Source organism: Sinocyclocheilus grahami, unplaced genomic scaffold (assembly GCF_001515645.1).
Source record: "Sinocyclocheilus grahami isolate Dianchi unplaced genomic scaffold, SAMN03320097.WGS_v1.1 scaffold346.1, whole genome shotgun sequence".
Lineage (NCBI taxonomy): Eukaryota > Metazoa > Chordata > Actinopteri > Cypriniformes > Cyprinidae > Sinocyclocheilus > Sinocyclocheilus grahami.
The window spans coordinates 502,400-512,427 of NW_015505525.1; positions in this window are offsets into that span (position 1 = coordinate 502,400).

Genomic DNA, 10,028 nt, shown 5'->3' on the forward strand with positions numbered 1-10,028 from the left:
TTTTTTTTAAACAAACCAGAATATCTCAAAATGCACATGATTTATGTTGCATTATGAGTTATGACTAATAGGCCTAACCAGGTCAAAAATAAAAATAGTTTTCTCTCGTATTCACACACAATGACAAAAATAACAAGAGAAATGTCATCAAGATGAAACTGAGGTGGATAAACAGTAAACAGCAGTACAATCACCACAGTAAAAAACTTAATAATTACAATTCACAGCAATCTCACCCTTTGAAGACTGTTGTGTTCTGGGCAGCAGTTGTAGATAGGATAGCTATGGTATTTAAGATAGCAGAAAATATGGGCATGTGCAACTTTACCTATAATAGTCTTGTTACTTTCTGATGTTGTACTGTAAGACAGATCAAGTCATGTAAATGTTATGTTTCATTGTGAGTGACATACATATGCACTCATAAAATTACTCATAAATAACAAATAGCAGTGCCTATTAAGTACTCCTCAATCCACTCACACATTTCCCAGTTGAAAGACATTAAATTACCTGCTGCTCTGGTTAATAATCCAAATTAATAAATGCATTAATTTGGTCCCATTTACACCTGGCATTAACACATGGATTTCAGTACAGAAAGCTGGCACCGTGTACTGTAGCTTCCAAATAACCTTAGATTTGAATCTTGTGATAAATGACAGTTTTAATAAAACAATAATAGTTATTTTAGTCAAGCTGCAGTGTCACTTCATGTTGCATGCTGAATATGTTCAGTGAAGTCTTGTGCACACATGCGCTTTTAGCACAAAGATTGATTGATAAGTGAGTAGGCAGTGATTGTCTGTTCCGGACACCATCATGATCAGCATACACTCAAAATGTATAAAAATACTATTTTCTTTAATAGAAAAGGGATTGGGGGAGGGGTTTTAATAGAAGCTGCAAGTGGGGCCTTTGAGTGACTTTTTTGTGTTTCTCTATGTCACATGAGCAAACACACACATATATAATATAAAACACAACTCGCTCACACAAACACACACACGTCTGGTTTGCTATCCTTGTGGGGACTCTCCATAGGCATAATGGTTTTTCTACTGTACAGACCTTATATTCTATTGCCCTACACCAACCCTACTCCTAAACCTACCCCTCACAGGAAACTTTTTTAGATTTTCAAAAAACTTCATTCTGTGTGATTTATTAGCTTGCTTACCCGTGGGGACCTCAATTTAGGTCCCCACCGTGACGTGAGTCCCCATGAGTCTGTGTGTATTCAGGTTTAAGTCCCCACCAGAATAGAAAAACAGTTACACACACACACACATTTCTGAAACGTTAACTCATCACTGCACGCTTTGGTTTTGATGTTGTTAATGGAAAGACTGAAAATATAACAAAAGTAATTACAGTTCTTACAAAAATACACACACAGAGACTGTGTGATTGCTGTTGTGCTGGTTTCATTTAGGGGTGTTATCCATTGCAGCTCTTTGATGAACGTGATCTGAAATGTAACAGGATAAAGTCGCTGCCACCACATACACCAAGACTGACCCCCAAATATTTTGACATTTACAGGCTCGAGAAAACAAAATGGCTACCTCAACTCCATCATAAAATATGTTTGATGGGAAGGGGGGAACAGATCATATGTAGCATGTTCATCGTGAGCCCCTCATTAATGGTGAACATGGTCATAAAATTTCTGAAACGTTAACTCATCACTGCATGCTTTGGTTTTGATGTTGTTAATGGAAAGACTGAAAATATAACAAAAGTAATTACAGTTCTTACAAAAATACACACACAGAGACTGTGTGATTGCTGTTGTGCTGGTTTCATTTAGGGGTGTTATCCATTGCAGCTCTTTGATGAACGTGATCTGAAATGTAACAGGATAAAGTCGCTGCCACCACATACACCAAGACTGACCCCCAAATATTTTGACATTTACAGGCTCGAGAAAACAAAATGGCTACCTCAACTCCATCATAAAATATGTTTGATGGGAAGGGGGGAACAGATCATATGTAGCATGTTCATCGTGAGCCCCTCATTAATGGTGAACATGGTCATAAAATAGTGCTTAAAATGACCTCAGTTCATGACATTTGAACAAACTGAGGCATTAAGAGCAGAATGTGGGAACACTGGTAAAAGCTTTGCAAGTGTGTGCGCACATGTTTTTCCAACCAAAAGTAATTTCTGACCACACATTAACACAGATAATGATGGAAATGTTTAATAAAAACTAACAAGTGAACTCTTCTGTCTGTGAAGTATTAAGAGCAAGCTGTGTCTGTGATGGTAAACTGAGTGATGTCCTTGCCGTGTGCTCTAGAGATTGCTAAAAGTGCTCTTATTTTAGACAAGACTGATCTCTGAAGACCCATCGGACTGCTATATGAAACCCTGCTAATGGATAACACATTGTCAGCCTGAGTGAGTGTGTGTGAGTGTAAGGAGGGCAGATACATCCATATCTGTGTGCTTGTACTCAGCAGCCTGATCAAAACTGAGCTCATTTCTCTCTAGCTTACACTATATTTTCCAACGAGTGAGTCGGTTGGCATATTCATGTTCTGAATAGCTGAAGTTTAAGTATAGATGGTTACAAATTCTCATAAGGTTGATGATTCACTCTATTTCTCTGGGTAGCAATGTGTGCAGTAATCTGCATATACAGCGAATAAATGCTTATTTTCCAAAAATAAAATTCCTCACCCTGTGCCAGTGACTCCAGGAACTTTCCCGTTTTTGCCATGAACACATTTAGCCAAGCACTGTACAGTGTTGTACTGAAGTTCTCTCACTTTTTAAATTGTTGTTACTCTGAAATGACTTGTAGGCTCATTTTTTGTGTTTATGTGATTTAAAGGTTGCTTGGCAATACACACTGTAGTGTCATTAGGACTAATAGCTCACTTAAAAAGCTAAATTAATTCAGAGCATGAGCTACGAGGAATGTGATTTTATTTAACACCACAGTATACATTCCTCAGAGTGCACAGGTCCTAATAAGAGAACAAAACAACACTTGCTAACAAATTACAGTGGATTCAAGTCATAGGTACGGTAATTATTAGTGAAAAATATGAGGTTGTTCTGGTGAGTTAATTGGACCGATTCATAAAGAGATAGTTCACCTCAAAATGAAAATGTTCCACATACCTTCACGAATCTACACGCCTATTTTTATTTTCAGATGGAACATAAAACTAATGATTTAGCAGAATGTTCTCCATACAATGAAAGAGATTCAGCTCTAGGGCTATCGGTCCAAAAACCACCATAAAAATAGCCCATTAAACTTAGAATCTTAGTCTTACAATAACTTTGTGTGAGGAACAGGCAAATTAAATCATTATTTATGATAGATGTAAGGCACCCAAACTTTTCGTGCTAGAACCCACCTAAAGATGTATAATCTTTATAATACGTAGAAAGAATAATGAGACCAAAATAAATAACCATGCAAAATAACCATGAGCAAAAACTTGATGGTGAGGTATATCTCAGAATATATTTTTTTCTTTCGTGATGGCACTGACAGCTTCAAGTAATTCACTGAAGAATATGTCAGAAAGACTGATTCAAACTCATAGGTTTTATTAGCATTTTAAATGTTTCATTAAAAGAGCACATCATGCTGAAAAGTGGTGCAAGAAACACCAACACACTTGTAGTAAATCCTGTCAAAAATATGCAAATACAAGTGCCCACCAATAAACCTTTTAATTAAATTTGAGAAATTAAATTTTTCATTTTTATTTTTCATCTCTGACATTTTGCAACCCAAAGATTTTGTTGCTTTACTATTTTTTTTTTTACATTAATTCTACTTATTTAATTTTTCTAGATGTATATTATGTTTTTATTTAATAATACTTTTACTTCTTTATCTTTATTTTCTTGTGTCTATGTATTTATATGTATATAAGTACCTACAGCTTCTGAAAATTATACCCAATTCCTTGTGCTTTTGTGCACACTTGGAGAATAATGCACATTATGATTCTGATTTTTAGAGCTTGACAGATCCAGTTCACAGCTGGGGCATTCTGCTGAAACAAATAAAATAAACATGTTTTGTGTTTCACAAAAGAAAGAAAATCATACAGGTTTTAAACATCATGAAGGCAAGTTGTTAATTTTGGGGAGAACTATTCCAGAAGCTGATGAAGTGCTTTTCAGTTTGACTGAAAACAATAAGTGAGTATAAGTCTTTTGAACCTACTGTGAGGTTAATGTTTTTATATCACAATGGTGCCTTTAACACTGTGATCTGTTCCTTACCAATTTCACACACATTTACATGCAATTAAATCAAAGGAGAATGTTTTCTTTCATTATGTTTAGCTAAAAATACACAAAAAAGACAAAAACTAATCAACATTTTCAAGGAAGCATCTGAGAGATTCCTGTGATAGTGCACTCTTTATAATGCAGGTGTGTGTGCTGGTGTGTGTGAGTGCACTAAAACAGAGATTGGCCATCTGCTGTTGTTATGGTGTTGACTATAGGCCAGGCATGCAAAGCTGTAATTTGCTGATGTCTTAAGACATATGGTGGACATGATAACATTATCTCTGCAGCTGAATTCACAAACCTGGGTGCACAGACATGCACCCAGATGAAGTTCAGCAGCTGTTGTATAAAGAAAATACATGCTCTTTCAAATGTATAAGCTTATACATTTGCAACTGTGTGTCTCATTTCCCTTAAGCACCCCTATATATATATTTCACAACGCCGGTAAACATGTTGCAAAGTGTGAGCTTGTGTGTGTACTATGTGATTTATTGACTCTGATCTGGAGCTGTTGCAATACTGTCCTATATACTACTAATCTGACCCCTCCATAGCAACTTCATGGACAGACCTCATTCGACACTTACTCAGATCAAACATATCCCATAACTATGATATTCATTGCATCTATAATTTATCTGGCCACATGCATGGCAGCCAGTGACAGCCAAGTTGCAGTATGAATAAAAAAATAACATGAAATATTTTTATAACTGAACTAGACTTTGATGTAGCATCTGACACAGTGAAATCAGAGTGAAGTGCTTCATAAAACATAAACATGACGCAATGGGACTGGCATAAACCAATATTTATCTTGCAACCGACACATTAAAAACATGTGCATGAGCAACATCAACAATAACACTACATAAAACGCTCAAACATGCAATCTGCAACAACACGTATTCTAAGCTAGCTGTTTATAAGATTTTCACATGGGAAACATTGAAAAATAGTTTTATATGGCCCATAATTTTAAAGTAAGGCAGTGATAGAAAGAGAGGACAGAGTAACATACTTAAGAATGTGTTTATTGCATTAAGATCCGTTGTTTAGCTCTGTACAACCGAATGGTGTGCTTGGCTGAGAGAGCTTCGCTCGTGTTAGTCTCTTGGGTCCAGGCTCATGTTCTGTTATTGTAGTTGCGAGTATTTACTACAACTTCTGTGTCTAACGATCAATAGACCAAAAAGAAGACGATAATCAATCTCTTTTTTTCCATTTGTAAGAGCGGGTGGAGGAGAGGGCAAACAAGTTCGGGTTTCAACATCCCACACACAGACTCCCATGTGTGTACCCAAACCTGAGATTGGGAGCTCACCGAAATGAATAATGTATTGGCCCTATTGCTGGACAGTGTGTCCTCTCTTCTGGTTGCAATGGATGCTTACATAGGAGAGAGATTTAGTAGCCAAGACTCACTAATGGTAGCAACAATAACATAAATCTAGCCGCAGGCAATCACAGGTTTATAATCAGGCCAACAGCACAATTGTGAATGTGACGTGACTGCTTACATTTCAACAGTTAAATAAATAAGAACTTGCCAATTCCGCCAATAAAAATTGTTCCAAAGGAAGCCAATGCAGAATCAGACCCTGTCTCCAAGCAACACACAATGTATTTAACAAACTGTTTGAGTAAATGATTCAATGACTCGCTCAATCAGCCATTGTGTCTCAGAGCAACATACAGTAGTGGTGTTAATGAATTCATCAGTGTATTAAATGAATAGGTTGAGTAAATGATTCAATGACTCGCTCATAAGACAATCACTTACCCGACAGCCTGTCTGGCAAAATTAGATTGCAATGCAAGTATGTATGTGATTTTTTTTATACTTTCTTGTCCATACCTGGTTTTGAGGCTAAGAAAAGCAATATTTCACCAGAGCACAGTACTACAATAGAGTAGTTTGCCGCTGCTCTTTGAAGATTTATCTTCTATTAATGTATTTTTTCATATCGGATTGCCCTGTTGAACACAATTTAAAAAAGAAGTTAAAATAATGCAGGCTGATTGCTTTAACTACATTATATACCCTCGATTAACAACCTCGGAGCACACAATAGGTCTGCTTTTAAAGGTTTATAAATTGTTCAAAATCAGTTACCCTATGGAGAAAATAAGTAGAATTTTTACTGACATGCTTGGGTGCTTTAATTAGCACTAAAGTGAGTCATGATGTACAGCAGTTGTGTCAAATTCACCCAACCAGATATTCATTAAATTATTTTAATGTTTGAATAATTCATTTTCTTTTTTTTAATAATTTTTATCATGTTAGGTGAACTATCCCTTTAAGATAAGCTGTTGAAGTTAAGACAAACAGCAATGGACAAAAATGGTGGTAATTTACAGGCTCATACTGTGTGCATTTTTATAAACATCAATTTTACAGACAGGAGTGAATGTATGAAGGCTTTACATATTCATTTCTGTCAGCGCTTGACTTCGGAAATCTTGCTGGGGTTTTAATTTCACCTTGACTGCCTGTGTAGGACAAAACAGCCCTCAAAACCCTAGTGGATAGCCATTTTCACAGGAGTATGTGTGTGGTAATGCTAGAACTGTGTGAGTGTGTGTTATTGGCAGGTGAAGGGGCTTGTCTTGCCCCTAGGGTCTCTGACATCTTCATCTTGATATTTCCTAATCTTCAGCTCAAATCCCAGACAAGGACAGAGACAGATTACCTTTAAAACTCACACACACACGCAGACACACACACACACACACTAGTAGGCAACCACAGGGCTTTAAGGGAGCCAGATAAAATTGGTACAAACATTCTTTCCTGTTTCATATTTGGGTACACTGCACACATATAAATGGTTTGACCTGAAATGAATGACATTAAAATGATTTTAAATCTTACCACATCAAGTCAGCTACAATTTTTAAACCGAACTACAGAAAAAAATACTAAATATTTAATATTCTGTGAAATTTGGGTGAAAGGAGAGGTTGTTTTATACCCCTATTAAAATCCAGTCATATTTAGGAATAGGTATGGAGAGTAACTAAATCATAAACCGAATAAATGTTCATATTTTTCAGTTAAAATTTGCATGGATGGTTTAAATGTTGAGAGGAAGAATTAAATTTAAACAGTGCTTAAAAACATATATTTTATTGGTATAATATACTCATATTATAGTTCTAACTGGACATTGCATATTATAGATTGCATTTTATTACAGTAAACGTGATTAAAACAGGCACATAATTTAAATTATCCATACAGTTTCTTTTCTTTAATTTTTAAGCTTAACTTTGAATGGATGGCTTATTAACACAGCATAGGGCTGATTTTTAATCGTATTAGCTTGAGAGGAGCATGTGTTGTGAATGCACTCTTCATAGTTACAAAGGTTAGACAAATATAAAAATTAGCCTGCATAGGGTCATGTTCAGTTGGATCAAGTTTAAAATGAATTCAATACCCTGCTTGTTGGCAAAGATATCGATCAGCACATTACAGAAATGACCAAGATAAAATCATAAAATAAATGTATGTATAGGGTCAATCTTATATACAAGAGCTTTCTCAAGTTCTTCTTGGCCTTTGTGAAGCTTTGAAATGTTGTAATTCAAGCTGTGTTATTAGAGGGGATAAAATGCTGTGGATCAATTTAGTGAGAAAGTATGGGATGGTATGCGGTGTAAAGACTTTAAAAGGTCTATGCGACAAGATAATGACATTTCCTTTTTGGTTGCCGTAGAAAAAAAAATGTTTGATGGGAGAAAGAATTTGTTAATTCAAGGACTATGCAGCAGAGATCTCCAACCCTGCTCCTGGAGCTACCGCCATAAATATTTCAGCTCTACCCCAATCGAACACTCCTGAACCACCAAATCAAAGTGGTTCAGGGTTACTTAATAATTACAGACAGGTGTGATAGTGTAGATTTGGAATGAAAGTCTGCAGGACGGTAGCTCTCCAGGAGCAGGGTTGGAGATCCTTAGACATGAGCATAATTCTATGAAGCCTAGATCCAGGCTTCAGTCTGACTTGGCTTAATGTAAGCAAAGGTTACAAATCAGGTTTCGCTCATCTCCAGGTAAACATCTGTGACACCCTCCAGCATCTGGCTCTCTGAGACTCTTCATGGCCATCAGACTAAGCTCAGGGCTGCTGACAAAATGGCACAAGTCAACAGACCAGGCTGACCTGAGCAAATATCAATCTCTTTTCTCCACTTTCTCCTCTAGTGTTTCCAATGCCAGTGTCACATACTAGCACAAGAAGACCAGCAGCATTTCAGACACCCACAGACAACATTCACCTCTCTCCTCTGCCCTCCTCTCCCTCTTCCCACCACCTTTCTGACTCTTTCACTGATAAGGTAGTCACCATCAATGAGTTTTCAACACCCACAACCACCCAAATGCAATCCTCAGTTTTCCTCATGCAGACACTGAAGTCTAATCTCCAACTGTCCTACAACCTGTTCTCTAGATCATATCCACTCTCATCTTTTATAAGCTTTTTCTCCAACACTCATACCCAATCTCAGATACATATTAAGCATGGGGTGCCCCAGGGTTCAGTTCTTGGTCCCCTTCTCTTCTAGACATACATTATTTTTTCTGGGCTCAGTTATAAAGACACATGGTTTACTGTGTTCAGCACATACTGTATAAGACATTGGTAGAGTTATACAATAGTCTTCTTTATTCCTTTCTCCTTTTCTTCCTTTTTTTTCTTCTCTGGCCTAAAAAAGAAAATGACTTCACTTTTAAACATCCGAAACACTTCATAATTTTACTGATAAATAAGAACACATCTGACTGCTAGCCTACCTGTGCTGCTACTTTTATGCTTCTAGTTATTACGTTCTTCATCACACTGAAAAAGCAAAACCACTACAATTCCATATTAGGTAAAAGCATAAGCATATGATTAACACATTCACACTGACGATATTGTGAATAAAAATTAATGTTTAATTTGTTTTGTTTTTATTAATGTTATATTTTTATGATATTATCTTTTTATGATAAATATTTTATGATAACCATAGTATTATCAAAGCTGTATTATGGTCACGCATTCTGCTGCATCTCCTTTACACTTATAAATTAATGAATAAGCTTACATACCCTCTCTTACAGATGAGAGAAAGGGATTAATAATAGTCATGCAATTAACACATATTCAGTGACAAGTGTCATTAGTGTGTGTGTGTGGGAAAGTGCTTAAAGCACCCCTTGTGTTTATGTGTGTTAATTCTGAGAACACCAATACACATGGGGATCATACTCTGTCATAATTATGTTCCATATGCACAAATCATGTCATGCTCTCTCTCTCTCTCTCTCTCTCTCTTTGCATGCCACCCTTGCTTCCCATCTCATTTTCTTTTTCATATATTAGAAATTAGAGACCTTCTTTGGCACATCAACGTGCAACTCTACCATGTTAGGCACACTTGCCCATAAGGTCACGCTAACAGTTTCCATTTGACACGTATATTGAAAACTCCTGAACAGTAAATAACTATCCATAAAACAAACCGTGAAGACATTCATGCTGTCACCCAGTCAATACTTTTTAGTCATGCACTCAGTGCTAGATTATTTCAAATCAAATACAATGAGGCCATGAAGAAGCTTGGATTTCAGGTTTGCTGGTAACAGTTAAGATGTGTAGAGATGCCCTGTTTGCTGCAGAAGGATTGTGCAGGGAATGGTACTCCAGCTGGTGTACTTTTGTCACTGCAGATTTTATAGTTGGCCTATTTTCT